Genomic DNA, 20,960 nt, shown 5'->3' on the forward strand with positions numbered 1-20,960 from the left:
GACTCTCGTATTGTGGTTTCTATTATGCCGTTTTTATCCTTTATGCTGGGGATCTAATCTCTTTTCGCTGTCTGTATTTTCCCGTCTTTTTTCTTAATGCCTTTGGCCGTTTGAATGCATTTTTCTGTGTTTATAATCTGGAAGCATGACAATCTTCCGCATGTTAGTTTTAAATATTTTATTAATTTCAGTTATGACTTTTCTAACGCTTCTTGCCTTTATGCTGTGTTACTCGTAAACCATTTGATTAATTGATTTGATTGAGTTGGTATATGTTGCGTATGCTTATTTATATGTATGAATCGTGTGCTGATAAGTCCTTATTGTGCGTTATATTATCTTGTGTGTTAACTTCCTTTGCGACTTCTATGGAGTTCTTTAGTTGTGCTTCTCATTCCTTTTCATTTGCTGCTGTCTTACTAATTGGAGGTTTTGCTTTGAAAGGTTTAATTGTTCTGGGTGTTTTTTTAAACTTAAGTTTGGTTCTCAGCATTCTATGATTGCTACTAGAATTCAGCATTAACTGTATGTAAACTTGGATAAATAGAATGAAGGTCTTTGGTTGCTGGGAATGAAGTAAGGAAACGGGGTTTAGGTACTAACGAAAAATAAATTATATACACATATAGCGTGAAAGTTAATTGCAAAATGGATAAGTTGTTGGATATTGTGGATAAGCAAGACTTGATTGGTTTATAAAAGAGTTAATCGATCAGGAATAGTTAGTGATTTACTGGTAAAAAATGTATAAAATATAAGTATCCGATTCAGTTCTGCTTTCTCAAATTTATTTTTGTGAATACCTTTGGTATTCACTTTGCAGGATGGCCGATGTTACGCGCCGCTATCCTAGCCGATGACATCGGGCGTTTCCGGAAGTATTCGGCTGCGCGGGCAGGCTGGCAGAAGAGAAGATATGTCACGCCGCGACTATTCGATTATTATTCTCTCTGGCTGGACGTTGTCAAAAGAATGTTTAAAATTGTATTCTGTAATTATTTTGCTAATATAATGTTTACTGTAAAAAGAGCGTTTTACATATACTAATAGAAGCTACGTAACTTCAGAGTGCTACAGGCTGCTTTTTATCCCGGAAAAACTTATTCGCATGGGCAGAATGCAGGCAAAAGTTAGTTGTAGAATAAAATATAGACTGGTTTCTATACTAGTAAAGTGTAAATTGGCTTTTAATACCTCGAATGGTGCTCTTTTTACAATATTAAACATTATATTAGCAAAAATAATTACAGAATACAATTTCAGATATTTTTTTACTACATGCAACCAGAAAGAATAATAGAATAGTCGCCGCGTGACATATCTTCTCTTCTGCCAGCCTGCCCGCGCAGCCGAATACCTCCGGAAACGCCCGATGTCATCGGCTAGGATAGCGGCGCGTAACAATAGTGATGCCGGCAGTCACGGTAGAAACTAAAACAAACACATCACGCATTTGTCTCCATAGGGGTATGCAAATGCGCAACAAAGGCACCCACTATTCGCCAAATGTGTTCCGTCCCATGATGTGATAGAGGGCGAGCTTATCGCCATATCGGACCCAAATTCTAGACTCCGGGCTGATACTGAGCAGAAAAACCCAAATATCATTGCCTGAAACGGGATTCAAAATCTAGTAAAAATAATAAAACAATAAAACCCAATCAACCCATTTTATTCATAAACAATAAGTCAACAAACATTGTCATAAATACAAATTGTAAATATATAACAGAAAAACATCCCGCGCCGCTACAAATATAACCAATTATAATCTGACAGTTGCATAAAGGAACGTTTGACGAATTAACGGCCGATTACAATAAACGATAACAGCTATCTTCGGATCGATCGCGAAAATTTACAAATTAGAATAAAATTTGACATTTTATAACTTCGATCATTTTCAATAAACAATCTCAATCTCAATCTTTGATCCGATCCCGGGAATAAACCAATCAAAATAAGTCATTTGTAGACATGTTAAAAAACCTTAGATATTCTAATTGGTCAACTTCCGTGATGGATTAAAAAACGACTGGGATTTTTATTGAAAATGACGGTTAATTTGAATAGTTTATATTGGATCCAAAGATAGCGTTTAGGTTCGTTTAACTATCGGGCTTAAGTAAACAAACATCGCACCCAATTTTTTATTACAATTTAATTATGGCAATTTCAATATCAACTATAGCACATGTATTTGTCCAGATTTTTAGGGATTGCAATCAGTAACAAAGTGCAGTGATCATACATAGAATAATCAGGCCTCTTTTTTGGGAGCACAAAAGGGGCAATTATAGGACGACGGGGGTACAAAAAATTATGGACTAACAACTTTTGAGAATAAGCATGCCCCTAAAAAAGAAGTGGCAAAAAAGGCCTGAGAATAAGTATAAAATAATTGAAAAACGTGGATAGACAAGTTATCTTAGGTACCTTTAAATCCGATGACGACTAAGAATAAAGGACTTCCATCAATATTTCCATATCGGTTCCGAAAACAAACCAATCTAATGATAATATTAAGTAATCGTCATACTTTACTCTGGTTGCTTAATTTTCGTTATTAAAATCGGTTGTCAATGAAGCATCATAGCAGTATTTATATAAAAAAAAAACATTACCATCTTAACATGGAGATTCATAAGTATTTTATTGAAAGCAGATTGGTTTATATCGTAATGTCAAGGAGAAAAAGGATGCAAGAAAAGAAATAGAAACAATCATAATTATTCTACTAACGGAAGATGATTTTTTACTGGACAAAGACATGCCTACACGATTCCCACTCCCTATAACAAGAGAGCCTTACAAATCGCCACTTACATTATTCAGTCTTAGCCACTAGGTCATAGTTCGAGAGACTTGAATATTAAAACTATTTGTAATGGTTATTACATGTAAAACTATTGTATAAAATCCAAGACACATATAAAGGACCCTTTATTATACAGATACAGTAAACGACGCAAGTCTTGAGCACAAACAAAGGTGGGGTGAGATAGTAGGCCAATGAACAACGTGCGTCGACTGAGGAACCAATCAAGCAAAACATGGACACGTTGGGCGTCAAACCGACCAATAGGGTATTTGACTGATTGATTTTGTAAATTTTTAATATATAACAGCACTTAGTAAAAAAAGGAATCTTTCTGTGAAAACAGCATTACAATTCGATAAGAAATCAGACAATAATTTCAATTTCAAATATACGTGCAGGAGTGGGCGTGGAGTGGGGATATCGCTCCATTTTTCTTTCGCACGCATTGTAACGCCCATTGTAAGTATTTCGTCCCTTTATTTTTACACTCACCCCCACCACCTAATATCAATGGCTCATATCTTGTGGATTCTTCACCAGATTTCTTCTGTTTTAGAATTTATACCACGTACATATTTTATAAAAGTTATAAATAAAAATAATTCAAATACCGTATTACGAGTATGCTCACGACCCGTGCCTCTATCTGTATTGTCAGTGGTGGTTTTAGGGCCATTGCCCCCGACCTCGAGCTTACAAGGGTCACAGAGAAATTACCCTCTTCTGCAATCGGGTTTTTAGACCCCGCATAAGTTAAGCTACTGGGTACTCCGCTAAAGTCCAGGCAGTCAAGCGTGCACTGGAGTCGAATGTGTAACTACTGCTCCCACAGTAGCTACCACTATAAATCACTTAGGGCACCGCCTAATATTTCACACTTAGCTTCCATTTATTACCGAATAAAGTTCTGTTATTTAATTATATTGCTTCTGGGGACATTTCCACAATGTAAATTGAAATGTGTCTGGATATTATACGTTTTCTAAAGGACATTCACAACGTAAATTAATTAAACGTAAATACAATTTAATTTCGTATCAATAAACACGAGTTATACAGGGGGCGTCATTGACTGATTCTCAAGCTATGGTTTTAAGATCTGTTTAGATTTTATTATAATCTAGATTTGCTTGTCACTCCGCTTAATGTAACACAACAAAAAGCTACCAATTATGCAAAAATATTTTTCTATTACCATTTTCTAGATAAATCTTTAATGCTACAAATAAAATCAATTTTAGCTTCAATGTTTTTATAAATCATGCTGTATAACTTTGTCATATAAAATTTAATAAACAAACAATAAAAAAAGAATATTTCATACGGCATTGGCTTCTAATAAATTACAGACGAAATAATATGAGCACCACATCCACCTTATATATATTTTGTTTTTCCTTACCTGACCTACGGAATATAACATTTTTCTAACAAGTATAATTCGACGCTTGAAAGCTTCATATGTAAGCGACAAACAAACAGAAAATGAATTATATAAAAATTTTGAATCGCCATATTTTTCTGCGTCATTTGATCTAGGTTTTGTAGGTCTAGGACAATTTAAATAACATTAGACTATATCTTTATAACATAAAAAGTTTAATTGTTATGAATTTCCATATTAAAATCAAAACTTTAAAGCACACTACTCAAAAATTTACTAATTGTCGCTTAGATATGTTAGAACTTGCAATTTTCATGTTTTGGGAACCCATTTTTGGCTATTTGTAGAGCATAGATTTATCACAAAATGGTTGAAACGATTCTGAATTGAGTTTCGTTATGTATTAGATTACCTACGGTAAATTTAAAGTTTTATAATATACAGGTCTATTGTAGATAGAATGGAGAAAACAAAAATTAGACCATTTTGTACACTTTTTACGCGTCTTACACAATTATTTTATGCAGATTCTCTTTGCACCTTAAAGGTAGGTCAGATAAGAAAAACAATATTATTTTGTATCGTATTTCTAAATTATCAAATACTTAGATTGAATAAACGTTTCGGATTGTTCAGCAGGCCAGTTTAGCGATTATGATCAGTAAGATTGAATGAACAGACCGAATGAATGAATTTATCTATCTCACCATCTTAGGAGTAAAAGACTCCAAAAGCGAGCGATACTACGTATTTCATGCTAAACATATTCCAGTAATTTATAAAAAATATCTCTATTAAAGAAAAATATTTTTTTCTTCCTTACTATTCTTATTTATAACATGTCTTTTTTATAAGAATAGTCTTTCGTTGTTTAATAAGTGATAAGTATTTTTTAAACTTTTAAATTGTGGTAACTAAATTATTAATATTTTAGAATTTTGTTTTAAACATCAGAACAAGAGATTTCTTTAAAAAGTGTTATTTTAAAATTATTTTTCTTTCCTTCATTATAATAAAATCTGATTTTAAATTGAATATGGAAAAATTCGGAACATTATATCATAGACCTGTGCCTATTACAATCCGAAATAATATTTCTAACCCAAAAAATCTAAGGCACAAACCGATGTTGCCAACTAAGACTTTTTGATCACCGAACTCCTAATAAAATCCTGCGTCACTTTCATCACCTCCAAAGCGCCTTTATCTATTAACGCATTAGCCAGATCCCTGCCAAGGTTATCACATTTTATAATCACCTCTATAGGAATGTTTGGATTCGCTGTAAGTCCACAGAAAACCCTAACATCAAAAACATCCTCACAATTCAGATTACCAGCCTTCTCCGTTATCCTATTATTAAGTACTTCGATTGGATTCTCGTTTGATCCATTGTTGGTGTCGATTTTTATTTTTTTACACTCAGTCTCGTCTGTTGGACTCAGTTTGTGCTTTTGACACTTTTTGATTTGTGCAAATGTTTGGTCCATGGTGTGGGTTAGTTTCGTGGCGCCGTCCATGCTCCACACAGCGCCTGTGATGGACAGTTTGTGCGCTGAGTCGTGTTGTTTCATCTTTGTTGATGTTCCCACTGGAGCGCTGCAACCACCGCCTGGAGAAAATGATTTTAAAATGAGGTTCTATATACTTTACACAGGGTCAATTTGTCATTACCTTTCTTTACCTCTTGCTAACATTGTCTCACGATAGCAAGCACTTTGGAATACCAAATACTATGTAATTCAACGTGTTGGATGGTGTTTCTACTGTGTATGTGCGGTCCCACCGCTTATCATCACGCGAACAGCAAACTCGTCTCGTCATTCAAAGCAATAAAAAGAAAAAAATATTTCTCACCTAAAGTCTTTAAGAAGCTCCTCTCAGCCAATATCCTGCAATACGTCTCCGGATGGTTGAATGGCGCCAATATTTTCAATATGGCGTCGTTGTCCGACCTGCACTCCACCGCTAGCGCTCCTTGTCCCACAGCGTACAACATTTTGGCGCATGGCAACACCTGAAACGGGAATTATTATGAATAGGGAGCAATATCTTCATGTACGCTGTAATGGTAAATGCAACGTAATTTGGCCCTAAAATACCGCCAAGGTTACATATTACAATATCTAAAAAAAAATATGTAACGTTTGTAGTTAATTGTTATGTTACTCAGTATCAATCTGAAGTCTGATATTGTCTTATAAATGGCAATAACCTCGCCTCGATTACGTGGGAAACATAACCTAACATATCTTGCGAAATTTGGGTGTGTTATCCCACTCCAGAAAAGCTCACCTCAGATACTCTATCCCCCCAGCCCATCCTCTCTATCCCAGCGTGCGCGAGTATGAGCGCGGCGTACTGTCCCTCAGGATCGTCGAGCTTGCGCAGGCGCGTGTTGAGGTTCCCGCGCACGTCCACAACACTCAGTTGAGGGTAGGACCCGCGCAGCTGTGCCGTGCGACGGAGCGATGACGTACCTGCGGAGAATTATTTACGTTTTCCAGCCTTCAGTCCGTCCTGTCGAGTAGAAATCAAGCCAACGAAGGTGAGCGAAAGCTAATACAGAAACGCGAGGAATGCAAACAAACCAAGGCGAACTAATGCTAACGAACGAGGGCGAGTGAACCCTGGTTAACTGCGTTGACTTAGTCGCTTATGACATCTTATAATGAGCCATTTGTAAAGATAAACAATGAAAAACCTTTATGTCCGTCAAGCATTTGCCCCTACATATATTGAAGCTTTCATAGATTTTGATTTTATTTTCCCCGTGAGACTATTAGGAAAGGAATAGCACGCGAGCAGAAACAAGTAAAATCTAGCATTGGTTAAATTTTACGTTTTATTATATCGATACTATGTTATTAATGTATGACGTGTCGTTACCATATATTTCATTTGTAAACACAACTGAAATAATACACGGTTTAATTATCTTTTCTTTTATTCGCAACCTGACACAGTTTCTAAGGAAATAAGGTATCGCCTTAAGCTTACACAAGATTAATAAACTAACCCATCTTCTTCGGATCAATCGTTTACATCTGAGGTTCCCAACCTTTTTTCTTATAGACCATAATCAAAATTTTGCTGGTTTCGGTGTACCTTTTTTTGGTTTTGCGGAGAAAGTGCAAAAAAAAATATTTTGCTGTAATCATCTTAGGTAGTTTACATTCGTAGGTTTTTCTTAGGTAACTTACGTAAGTAAAACTTACAAACGTACACTCAAGAGAGTTGTAAAATTAAATAAAAACCTCTAGAAACTTAATAATATAAATTATAGATACTTACCTATAACAGAACCTTCGGGTAAACTTGATAACGAGTGACCTTTGAATTCCTCCTTAAGAATTAATGCATCTCTTGGATCCTCTCTGTAATCAATAAAGGCAATAATACATGACACACTACGATTACTATAGTATGTGAAAAAAATATATTTTGTGTATTATTATTTTTTTTTTGTAAGTACATTCTAATTTTTGTTGTCCTTTAAGCTGGCAGTACATCTCCAAAATCGAGATGTTTTTTAAAATTGTTCATTACTGGTTCATCTAGAATTATCTATCATCTCTATTAGATTGTCAATAAGTCGATTTTATACTACTTGATACACGGCTTTATTAGTTTTTTTTTTGGTTTCGAAGGCAGTCATACTATCAACTTAACGGTAAGTGATCCTTTACATTACCTTTCAAAAACAGCGCCAATAGCGAGACCATCAGGTAACGTAGTGGGCATGTCCTTTAGAGAGTGCACTACGAAGTCAACCCTGTTACTCATTAGAGCATCTTCAAGGTCTTTGGTGAAGAGGGACTTCTCTCCTATCTTTGGTAAGGGCTGATCTAAAACCCTGTCACCTAAAGTTGTCATGGTTACTGGAAATAATAAACAAAAATAAGGCGTTGAACTGACTTTAAAAAAGGAAGACGAATTAAGTAACAGTTTCTTTTGACGTTGGTTAAAGTTAACATATATAAGCGACACTCAGAAAACTTTTGAGTACAGCGAATTTGGTTTCAATAAGAAAATCCATAACAATTGAATGTATTACATTATAAAAAAAAGTTTAAGGATATTAAAACCGTACTAGAGCTACAAAACCTATAGACCGAACGGGGGCAGAAAAATATGGCGTATCCAAAAAAAAAAAAAACATTTTCGGTATATTTGTTGCTTAGATATGATTGCCTTTCAAGCCTCGATATGTTTTTTTATACAACTGAACGACGAGACGAGTGTTCGGTTCCCCTGATAGTAACCGTCACGATCGTCCAAAAACCAAACATAACACGAACTCGGGACTACAAAGCACTACGTGTCGTTAAACTCGTCATCGTGAGACAAACGTAAACCTTCATAACCCACCAAAGCTCAGTATTTACACTGTCTACAATACCCTTCAACATATCGCACAAACATCACGCATTTATCATGGAAAGGGTATGCAGAGGCGCAACTAGGGCATCCACTTTTCGTCCCATGATGTGATAGAGGGCGAGCATATCGCCATATCGGGCACAAATTCCAAACTCCGGCCAGATACAGTGCAGAAAGACCGAAATATCACTTTGCCTGACCCGGGATTCGAACCCAGGATCTCAGAGCGGTGCCGTACCGCGCATGCAGTACAATTACGCCACCGAGGCAGTCAGCTTCACCATATCGCAGCAGTGCGTAATTTTGCTTGGCGGCACTTATAGACATTGCGGTGGCATCTACCTAATGAATCAGACCAATGATACCTGCACTGACATAGCCTAAATCCTTTGATAAGAAATTATCTTATCCGATTTTTATCTATTACTTTCATATCACCGTATCAATGCTTTGGTGGTGCTATTGTGGAGCGCAAAATTTTTGATTCGAATTCCAGGTTGAGCAACACTTTATATGGAGGTATCGTGACGTGATTTCGTTACGCTCTAGAGGAAATTGAGGGTTGAGATTAGAGGAGTGGCTTCACGTAAAAACGGATAAAGAAGCTGGAGATACTGTAATATTAAATACAATAAAGAGAGTAAATTTTACTTCTTTACTTTTTATTTTAATAATATTTAAGCGCGAAAGGATGTTAAAAAAAATTGACGTCAGTATGTTTATTAGAAGTAAATGCAGAAACAACTGAACGGATTTAGAAGGAAATTGGCACACGGGTAAATCATATTCTGGATTAACACACAGGCAAATTTTTTGTTCTGGTAATTTGCTCCCATGGGAAATAATGTATTTTTAAAATCTGTTTTGTTTTTTTTTATTTGGGTTTTTCTGCTCAGTATCAGCCAGGAGTCTGGAATTTGTCCCCGATATGGCGATAGGCTCGCTCCCTACAACGTCATGGGACGGAATACATTTGGCGAAAAGTGGGTGCCCTGGTTGTATATCCCTTCGGGGATAAATGCGTGATGATGTGTGTGTGTTGTATAAAATGGAAGGCGCTGGCGTCGTATAGTTTTCTAGCGACTTTTACAGCAGGTAATGCTTTTTACGGGGGCGAAGCTGCAAGAACCTCTTAGTGAATAATAAATATACATTTAACTTACCAATGTCAAACTCTTTATCAGGATTTGCCTTTTTTCAAACAGGCAATAACATGATTCGTTTGTATGAGGGCCAGCTGAAAAGAAAGTTTTAATTAACTTAAGTCAAAGTAAAATAAATCTTAATACATTAAAATTATTAAAAACAAAAACGATAAAACAGGTAGTATGTGAGGGTTGCAATCAAAATTTATTATGATAGGTCCGTTTCCAAAATCAATCCAAAAATATGGACCAAGACATTAATTTCGGTTGTAAATAGTTTCTTTGAAATAAAACTATTTTGCAGATTTTAGACATTGACATAGTTTTTTAATGTAAGAAATCATAACAGTTCCTTTTATAAATGCAATAATTTCTTGTGTTTCTTACATGAGTAATAATTATTTAATCTAGTATTAATATATGTAATAAATCTAATAAAATGATTAGTTTATTATAAACATTATCAATGGGCATGTCACAGATAAAGTACATGAATAAATGATGCAATAGCTTTTTGTTTTATAATCATGCATTGTGTATGATTATCCATAAATTTGAATTTATCTATTGCCATCTACTTTAATAAAAGCAGCGATAGCCTAGTTGGTTGTGGAATGGACTGCCGAGATGAATGTCCACAGGTTCAAATCCCAAGGGCACACACCTCAGACTTTTCTAAAAAAATTATATGTGTATTCTTTGTGAATTATCGCTTGCTTTAACGGTGAAGGAAAATATCGCATGGAAACCTGCATACCTGAGAAATTCCCTATAAGAAGTTTTCGAGGGTGTGTGATGTCTACCAATCCACACTAGGCCAGCGTGGTGGACTAAGGCCTAATCCCTCTGTAGTAGAGGAGGCCCGTGCCCAACAATGGGACAGTATAATACAGGGCTGATATTATATTATCTACTTTACTAATAAAATGTGAAGTATGTTAGTACAGATGATTGAACCAATTATAAAACAAACAAATAAAAAGCTATATATTCTCTAAGTATTATGCCAATAATTTGTTTCCAATTGAATTGATTTTATTACGAGACTTTTATATTTATTGCTAAAGTATCAGTAGTAAAAGGTAAAATTTTCCAAAAGGGAACCCAACATAACATATAGGTGCTATTTTTTTTTATTGCTTTGAATGATGATATGAGCTCGCCCATCGCAAGTAATAAAAAAAGTTATGACCTCTTCAAATTATACAAATAAATAATAGATGTGAATATACAAAACCCATAAAATTTTCAAATTGCAAGAAATTGTTTATAAAAGAACACTCATATAATCATTTGAAATACTATCCTATAATGTTCCTCGTCATTCATATTGAAAATGAAGTTCATTAATATGCAACAAAAAATATTTTAATAAAGGATTTAATTTATTCAAGATAATTTATGCAGAATGTTTGTTTCATATTATTCGCAAATGTAATATCTGAATAAAATTTACATAGCTATCAAGCAGGTTTTATGTGGCCTACTGTTGTAGGAACTTAGGCACAATGTGGAACTGCCTTACAAATAATCAAGGTTTTATTGTGCAAAAAAAAAAATAATATTGTCTATTCTATAAAAGTTTGACTTATTAAAAAGTTTTGAGTATGTACATTCTTTAATTAAAATTTTTCGTTTATAGTGTCTCGTTCTGACCATAGAAATATTTGAAACATTGTAATTATAGAATAAGTCGATGCCCTTTAAAGGGAGACCCTTGAGATAACTCCATAAGAATAAAGGTGGGAAAGGAGTATTTACTAATCTATAAACACAGGTACCGGGGTAGATCAATTAACACGTACCTCGCTCTTCCTTGACCCGACGCGTATCGTATTATTCGATGCACTTTCCATTTTTAATTCAAGGAAATAACTTTATGTAACAAAGTTCACCACGTTTGAGGTTATTTGCGTTTACACATAAAAAAAACTTTGCGAAATGTGTTATATTGCTAACTTGTCACTAGCACTGTAGTGGACAAGTTATTTTTAATTATAATTATTTAAATATTCAGATATTTACGAAAACATTTTGAGACGGTAAATGTCAACTGTCAGAGTGAATGATGTAGTAAGTAGTGTTCAGGGTGACCACCTCAAAAATCGCGAATCTGCCTGACCCTGGCAAAAAATCTGCCAAAATCTGCCTAACCCAACTCCAGAATATATCTAAAATATGCCATCATATTATAGCATCCATGAAGACGGGTATAAATAAATTAAATACTATGTATTCAAAGGAATTCCTTTATTGAACTTGAAACATTTGACTTTTTTTTAATTACTCCATTCACTACATATTTTTATGTGTCACTCTGGTCGGTACGAACGCTCGTATTTTCTCTTCATCATACACGGAAAAACAACTGCACACATTAAACGCTAAAATAATAGCACAGGAAATCCCCGTACTATGCCCGTGACAAAAGTTGCTAGCTCAGTAAATAATTTCCTACCAAATATATGCATAATAAAAAATAATGTAAATAATAAGCAACAGAAAATTATAAGGATTCAATTTATATATAATAAAGATAGAGATTCAAAAATAATAAAGATTAGCTTGAAATCTGTCAAAATCTGCCACTTTTTTGAAACTTCAGCTTAGTCTGCCAGAGTTAAAATTTTGGTGCCAAATCTGCCCAAATGGCAGAAATCTGCCACAAATGGTCACACTGGTAGTGTTGTAGGCGAATAGTGTTTATAATTTGAATTTTCGATTGTAAAATTAAATTGAGTTAACTTAAAGTGGATTAATTCGTATGGAAGTATTTTATACTAATTATTTAGATTAATGAATCTAAATTATTAGTTGACAATATTTAAGCTCTACATTTACATTATGCAAAAATAAAGATACTGAGTTATATTTCGAAATATTACTGCTCAAAAACAGAAGGGTTGGATAATCAATTGCTATTTTTATATTTTTCTAGCTTATATTCATTCCTTAAGAAGCAAATCAAAAGCTGAATTAGAAAATAATGCTTTTATTTCAGAAGTGGATCCATTGTGTTGATGTCGACGGGTGATATTTGCACAATAAAGCTAGAGCTGGCAATTGAGACTTGATACGAAATAAATTATTTCTCTATTTATTTGAATGAGCAATAGCGTCCATAATACTTCAAAATCTGCGCCTATCTGAGAATTTATTTATAGAAGTCGATTAGACAAATATTTTAATTCAATTGATTCGAGTAGAAAAAATTCAGATCGTCGATTAGTGCTGTTCGGTACAGGCTACTCAAATATATCCGCAATCGTAAACACATGGTCACGTGGTTTTACGAGCACTAAGGTGCGTCTTCATTGCGGACACTCTGGGACCGCTTATATCTTGAGCTAATCTGTAGATAAAATACAATTCATATTAAAATACAATTGAATACATAATTATGGTTTTGTTTTGACGTTGTAAAGTAAGATCCAAACGCATGTTGATGTAATGTAACCCGTCGTGTATTATAACATGCTTATTGAAACCTTAGGGAAATGCAACCACTGCACCGTAGCGCAGTATTGTGTGATTCTACGGTCTGGTTGTAACCACCAAACGGGCGATGTGATCATTTTGTCATATAACCAACCCGTTACACCTGTTCCGTGCACACCTTTAAACCCATTACAATAACGTGTAATATCGATTGAGTGATAGCTACGCGCACGACTAAATATATAGATATGTACAAATAGCCTTGTTCGTGTGTGTATTACATTTCATATTATAATACAATCAGGCCATTTTTTGTCATTTATATAGGGGCGCGTTCATTCTAGAAAGTCGTAAGTTTGTAACGTTTTGTACCCCCCTCCCCTTCCCTATACTTTTTAATGGCAAATTTTTTCATATTTTTTAAATTTCCTTTGAGTGCATTGTCTGCCCTCAAAATAATCCCTGCTTTTAAGTATAGAAGTACTCTTATACACACTAGGAGTAAGCAAAAGTGTTTCGCTGATAGCTATATATCAAAGGTATATTATTATAAGCTTCACCAATGTGTACACAGCTTAATGTTTACGTGGAATGCTAACAGTGAAGGCACGCCTATAAAACCTACTGAATACCGATCGTTATTGTAATGAATTCTTAAGAAAAACACAATTCACTATATTATCTTAAGGTAGTTTCATTATTGCAAGAGAATTCGTGGATTTTCTACGTATGTAACTAAATTATTTTTTTACCAAGTATTACACAATATTTTGTACTATACGGGCTTCGAAACCAGTTATTCGTTTCCTGTTTGTATTTATTATAATGTATCATGATATTATTATCGTGAATACGATAATGTACCAAAAATATGTTTGAAACTCGCGACACAAAACCTCAGCTTTTCTATTTTGTAATTGTTTTATTGATAAACCTTTTGACAGCATAATGGTTTGAATATCGAACACTGATTTTTAGAAAGAACTATTCAAAAGATGTTCGTTCTAAAGCCTTGTGTCTATTAGTAGTAGAGTTTATTTATTCATTGTAAATTTATACTTTACTGTGCGTTGTAGCTAATACAACGCGGACATTTGTGCAAACAACTCCGGTTCACAAGAGAAGAAATAAAAATACCTCGTAAAAAACAATTCATTTATTATCCTAGTCTTACATAGAAACAGTCGAAATATGGAAATACGATTTACTGATTTTAGTTCAGCGAAAATGTTTACTAAATGCAAAGGAAAGTTAAATAGCCGTCAGTCAACACTAATTCAGCATTCAGGACTGTTCACAACGTAATTTACGACTCAATTCCACACAAATATCGCACATTGACCAAAAATCCGTCAATTTACTAACAGTTACGCGACGAAAATCATATTGCGTAAATTGCTTTATTGTGACGAAACCCTGACTGAAATGAATCGGCATTTAACATTAATATTTAAGTCAGGCCTATGGTCTAAAATTTTGATGATCGATTTAAATTTGTATGTTTAAAGTGTAAGCGCAATAAAGTAGACGGCGGATTTTATCGCCATGAAATAGGAAACAATAAGTACTATAACTACGGGTTAAGAAAAAGGCAAAGAAAACACTCTAGTCCAAGAAGTTTGTTTTCATTGTACGCCATTTTTAGGGGCGAAAATACGGCTTATCTCAAACGTAAGGCCGTAGCTACAGTAATTTATTACACACTAATTGTATATAAAAATAATATAAATTATGCAAAATCAATGCCACCGCTTTTAATAAAAAAGCTCAATTCACTCATCAACACAAATCACAGATTTAGTTGCTTCGCACAATCGAAAATAATGGTGGGTAATATCACACCGAAAAATTTAAGGTAAATGTCCCCAGCACTGACGGTATTACCTTTACAACGTGTCAAGGCGGTTTGATATAATTCTTCGCAGTTCTTGTTTTCAGAAACTAAAACCTCACAGGAAGCATAAAGTGAGTTAGTTGATTACTCGGTCAATAAGGTCAGGATCAGGCAGACGTGTCAAGCAAATCGATGTTTGTCAAGCTTTGAGTTTGCGAAATGAGCGCAACGTCCATGCATCGTCTACGCGCATCTTCGATAACGAATCAAATCCTTGACTAAGCTTGGTAAGTAACTTTACCAGTTAGAATAGAATTATTTTGCATTATTGCGTGTTATCAGTGATGAGGGTTACCTTAGGCCAGTTATATTAGCATATTGTTTACTACACATTCACATCTAAAACAAATATTTTAAGGCCATTAATGCCAATCATTTATACAGAAATAATCAATCAATAAAGGTATCACACAAATATTTAGTGCAAATCTGGTTTGAAGGACCAAATAATTTCTAATACACAGAATTTTCGTACGATATGAAGGTGTTGCTAAAATCGGTCTGACCTCGACTACATTAAGAAATAATATCAAAGTACAATAAAAAAAATGTTTGAGGCGGTACTCTAACTTAAGCTAAATGATTTTACAATCAACACACAGTTTCAATATGAACAAATACAGTATAATGTTCAAGTTACTGCTTGGTGCGGCGACTGCTTCTCAGCCTCCTCCTGTTGGTTGGGACCGTTAGCGATGTTCTTCTCGATGTTTCTAGAAGGTAAGTACGTTGTCAATAAATGTTATAGCCTTACTATTTGGACGATTTAAAAAATGTCTGTGTAAAGAAAATATACTTACATTTTTTAGGTATAAATTTTTATATTATACTTAAAAAAAAAAATGTTTATTGTATTAAATATGTACAATGGCAAATCAACTATAAAAAGAAGAGCTACAGTACCTTTAAGGGACAACTAAGCTTTATTCATAAAAACAATTTTACTTACTTGTTTTAGTTGGAGGTATGACATTTTCAACGATTTTAACTTGTTTCTCTTGCTTCTTAATAGTAACACTTTTCTTATTTTTAGATTTCGATTTCTCATTACTCTTAGGAATTACTTCTTTATTTTTTGACCCTTCGTCTTTTGTTTTTAGTTATCACTTCTGTATTTTCCTCTAGACTATGTGTTTGTCTTGTGACCCTAGCTGTTGGTAGGATATTAGCAGCCTTACTTCGCATAGACCTCGTGCACCTAGGTTGGGTTAGTATTTCCTTCTTAGTAACAAGTTGTTTGGCTGCCTCCAGTTTTTCCTTTGCCTCCCTTTTTTCTTTCAACCTATATACCCTTATCATTGCTGGTGTGTACCCTTCTAATTCTGGATTACTTTGTTCATTTTCTTTTGTGTCTTTTGTGTGCTCGATATTTTTTCTTGAATGTTGCCAAGACTTCCTTCATTGCGTATGTAGGGTTTAGGTTTTGTAAGTAATCTTTCTGCATGAGCGGCGATTGCGAAGAATCATTGCTATCTGATGACGCATCGGACAGTTTTCTGATCCTGTACTTGCATGTGCTGTCATCATCAAATTCCTCGGCTGGCGGATTAGCTTTTTCCTTCGCGCGAATGATATCCTCTGGATTACCAGCTAGTATCTCTGCCCACGAGAACTGCTTTGCGGAGCCCATTAAGTTACCAAATTTCCCGATACTATTCCTGTGTCGCACTCCTCTACGTTTTTGTATGGTCTTTTTCGATCTTAAGTTTTTAGGCGATAGTTTCTTGCCGAAAATGTCGTGCGGCATTAACGACTTTTTGAGCCTTGCAACTAAATCTGCATCAGATATGAAGAAGTTACGTGACGCGCAAGGCTTTCGGATGCCATCACTAGACGAATTCAGAGTCTGTTTAAGCAATTCCAGTTTTAAATCATTCTCTAACGAACAGAGATTTTCTCTTTCATATGTCTTCTTTATACCATTCCTAGCTAAAAAGTTTGGAGGTGTATTCTTACGTCCAAATCTTTTTGAATAGCTCAGTTTTCGGCTCATTGGAGACATCAGCGGTTCCGCAAAGTTCAATAACAAATCCTTTTCAATATGTCCATTTTTTAATAACTCACTTTTGAAAAGACTTCTGCAGTAATCATAATCGGGCTTTTCGGCGAAATCAAGGCTTGTGATATATTGAAAGTATTTCTCCATAAACTGGGGATAGAATTCCGTTTTGAAGCAAGTTTTCAGGAGTAACTTTATATCACTCATAAAGTTCTTTTTTAAAGCGTGTACTAAATCAGGTTCGGCTAGAACTTCCGAGGTTTTCCAAGGCAAAGTTCCTGTCAACCAGTCTAGTAAGTTATAGCCCAACACTTCAAAATCTGAACGCCTGGAATGCGCCCCAATATGGGAATCTCTGGAGCTGTACTCCAAAGTCCCATCATGGGCTTTACGAAGGTCCATAGCAAAGTCTTTATGTGTCCCGTCAGCATCTAGAAACTTCGACGCCAATCCATAATCTAGTAGATATATTTGTCCATTCGATTGTGACATTATAGCTTCTTTATTCAACTCGTCCAAATTGATTTCCGATTCGTTTCTTATTTTGCCATTACGTTTTGTCTCTTGAAACTCTTTTGTTGTTCTAATGAGGTTTTATTGCCAAAATCGTCCAAAAGTTTTTGATACGACTGATCAGAGCATACGGAACTGTTAAAATCCTCGTAGTTAACGTAATTTGATATCTGTCGCAAATTGAACGCGTGATGTCTATGTAACGTTCTACTGTCTCTATCTGATAGTATTTTACGCAGCTTGTTCTTAACGTTTGCTAATTTTTTGTCACTATCTTCATCATCCGGAGAGTTCTTATAATCCTTCACAACAAAATCTTCATCATCATAGTAATTTGAAGATCTAGTTTTGCTGGGTTTGGCTCTTCGGTGTTTTCCTGATAGGACAGCCACTTCTTTTGTTTCTTTTTGGAATGATGGTGTGTGTCTCAAGACCGCCACTTTACTATTTCTAGAACCGTCAAAACCTAGCATCAGATTTGAGCTCTTTATGTCCGAATGTGTGTAGCCCTGACTATGTAGGTATTCTAGAACGTCGAGAATCTGAATGGCTAATACTAGAACATTTTTAGATCTAGTACTCGTGTTCTGGCGATGATTTTCTGCAAGTCGATGTCGTAGCGTGGTAAGACTAGGAATCTGTATTTGATTCCTGTGTTTTCATCTGTGAATGAACCACTTGCGATGTATATCGGCATGCCGAGACGTTTTTGCTTGTTTAGTAGACGCCATTCTTTAACTGTGAAGTGAAAAAATACATTTTTAATTTCATTAAAACTTATTTCTTAGACAATTTTAATCAATGTTGGATCCATGAAACAAATAAAAGATTTTATTACCTTGCTGCACCTGTGCGGTTCTGACCAAACAGTGTACTTCCACAAACAGTGGCCCGTTAGTATGCGGTTCTATTTTAACAACATAACGGGCGTTTAGTTTCGTCACTTCGTTGTCTACATCATCCGACGCCAAGTATATGCGTCCGAAGCTGCCGCGACCTGTGAATGAGGGAATAAATTGGTATAAATAATCTATGTGTCAAGATTATTATGGATGAGACAGTCTTTTAAACTAGCTGTATATTTCTCCTTATATTCATTTAGTATGTTGTAGAAAGTTAAGATTTTTCGATAATAATTGGTCTACCCTGCATGAAATGTCTTTAGAATCATACTAGACAAACTTCATGCTGTAGTTGACAACAAAAATTACTTTTAAGGAATGTGATTTATTAATATAATTATTCTGTTTGAATTTTTCTGCATTCTTTTTCTGGCTTCATTAATTGTAAAACACAGCCATGTAGTCGACAAATTTTCTTAAGTTGGCTTAATTTATTACCCAAGCATTGGAACAGAAAATATACATCAGACCTTATTTAATATTGTGTGGGTGCTATAAAGTTAGGTCTCAACTCCCAATTATCATAAGTGTGATGACTAATATTTATTCTAGACCTAAGTAGTGATGAGCTCATAATCATGTCATTATGTTTGCACATATTATTAACGCTTTAATACATCACCAAAATGCAATCATTCCAAAAAATATTTTAACTAACTTCGCAATTTAATGGAAATACTATATTTCCAACAATGAGATAAATTTTATGACTCTGTGATGTAATGTTCTTTACTCATGATAATTGTAACATTGAAAAACCTAACACAATTATGTAGTTATTTATAAAAACATATCTCTAATATTTAAGAGCAACTTATGTCATATATTTTTTTTAAGTTGGGCATTATTAAATCACTTTGGCAAGTTGAAATATGACAATTTAGTTCATTATTATTGGTAGCTTTTGCTTGCAGCTCCACCAGCATAGAAGTTTCTCTGGGATAAAATTCCCGCTATATATTTTCCTGAAATAAAATTAGCGTATATTCTTTCCAGGGTGTGAACTATCTCCATACCAAATTTCATTGAAATCTGGTCAGTGGTTCAGCCATAAAAGCGTAACAGATAGAGTTACTTCAGAATATGAATGTGAATTCATTAATTTCATAATCTAGTTATTAATTCTTTGGCTTCATTTGGTGGGTATTTAATTTATTATCATGGTATAATCCTGTAATGTGGTCTGACCGGATCCAGCAATATTTTATCTTATTACGAAATTCACAAACATACTTTTCGGTTTATATTTTTATAAATATTATTTTTATTATGGTCTATTTTGGTTTACACTTATATTTAAAATTTTATTTAAGGCAACATACATTTTATTTACAATGTAAATATAATGATTTTTTAGTAGTTAAGATATATAGCAATTTACAGTCTTACTTATAAACTTATTTAATTGTTAAGATGTGGTTAAGAATTGCTTGAATAGAAGTCAAAAACATCACCGGTTCCTAGTTTAAACCTTGTTAAGAGGCAAGATAGCATGTAAGGTTTTGACTTATAGCTGATCAAGTGAATTTGTGTTTTAACTAAGCTTAGTGTTGTAAAATTTACATAAGTAAAACTGTTTTTCCATTGTATATCCTAAATTTATATTTTATTACAGTTTTCATTTATATGATAATTATCATAATAAGTAATATAAGTATTTTTTTTTCATTTTCCTTTTACATTCGTCGCTTCTCTGTCATATGGGTTTTCCAAATATAACATACGGGATTTTTAGAGTACACATTATGAGTACCATGTGACTAATACTGACTCATTGAAGGTCAAGTTTTAATGATTATTCGCTTGAAATACAGGAAAATGTATACAGCACGGATATTTAATGTTCAAGATTGTGATATTCTCAACTTAAATAACAAAAATATGAAACTAAAGCAACTTTAATCACTCACCTATGGGTTTGCCAATTCGCCATTTCTTCTGCAACACATCAGTAAAAACTATCCCAGGAGGCAGGGCTTCATCATCGCAAAAACTTACATCCAAACTAGGGGTCTCTTCCACAGCCTTAACTTTTTTTTTCGGTGGTAAAGGCAACTGCACTAACTCATTTCCTCGACGAGGCATCACGCAATTTCATCAGGAATTACAACACTACTCTTTATCTGTAGAACGTAGTACAACTGGAAATTAATTATAAGGCTTTAGAACGTTATGAAACTAATCTAATAAACTGCAACGTGCATTGCAATGTGATCGAAAAAATATTATTATTATCGGTTACCCAACATGTATTTAAAAACAGAGTTAGTGGCTAAATGAATGTGTTTGAGTTATATATTCATACAAAAATCACTTACTTATCACCTATGTGCAAGGTAAACACAACGTTATTAGTCAATTATATTATTATTTTCAATTTTGTAACGTAAATTATTACTAACATAACAACTGATCACAAGTCGGCCATGTTGTTTGTGTCTTTAGAGATGTGCTATTCGCTTATGGTATATAATCGATTAG

General features: G+C 34.3%; 1 non-coding gene and 1 pseudogene across 1 annotated transcript; both read right to left on the bottom strand.

Annotated features, from left to right (window-relative positions):
• Positions 1–1,656: 1,656 nt before the first annotated feature.
• On the bottom strand, positions 1,657–11,805 carry LOC115454333 (annotated as a pseudogene).
• A 2,507-nt stretch (positions 11,806–14,312) lies between these two features.
• On the bottom strand, positions 14,313–20,926 carry LOC115450866. Its single transcript, XR_005112137.1, has 5 exons — positions 20,798–20,926; positions 20,390–20,602; positions 18,416–18,574; positions 16,015–18,315; positions 14,313–15,778 (listed from the first exon to the last, which is right to left on the bottom strand). It is a non-coding gene; the product is annotated as an uncharacterized LOC115450866 (transcript).
• Positions 20,927–20,960: the final 34 nt, after the last annotated feature.

This window comes from Manduca sexta, chromosome 2, assembly GCF_014839805.1.
Source record: "Manduca sexta isolate Smith_Timp_Sample1 chromosome 2, JHU_Msex_v1.0, whole genome shotgun sequence".
Taxonomy (NCBI): domain Eukaryota; kingdom Metazoa; phylum Arthropoda; class Insecta; order Lepidoptera; family Sphingidae; genus Manduca; species Manduca sexta.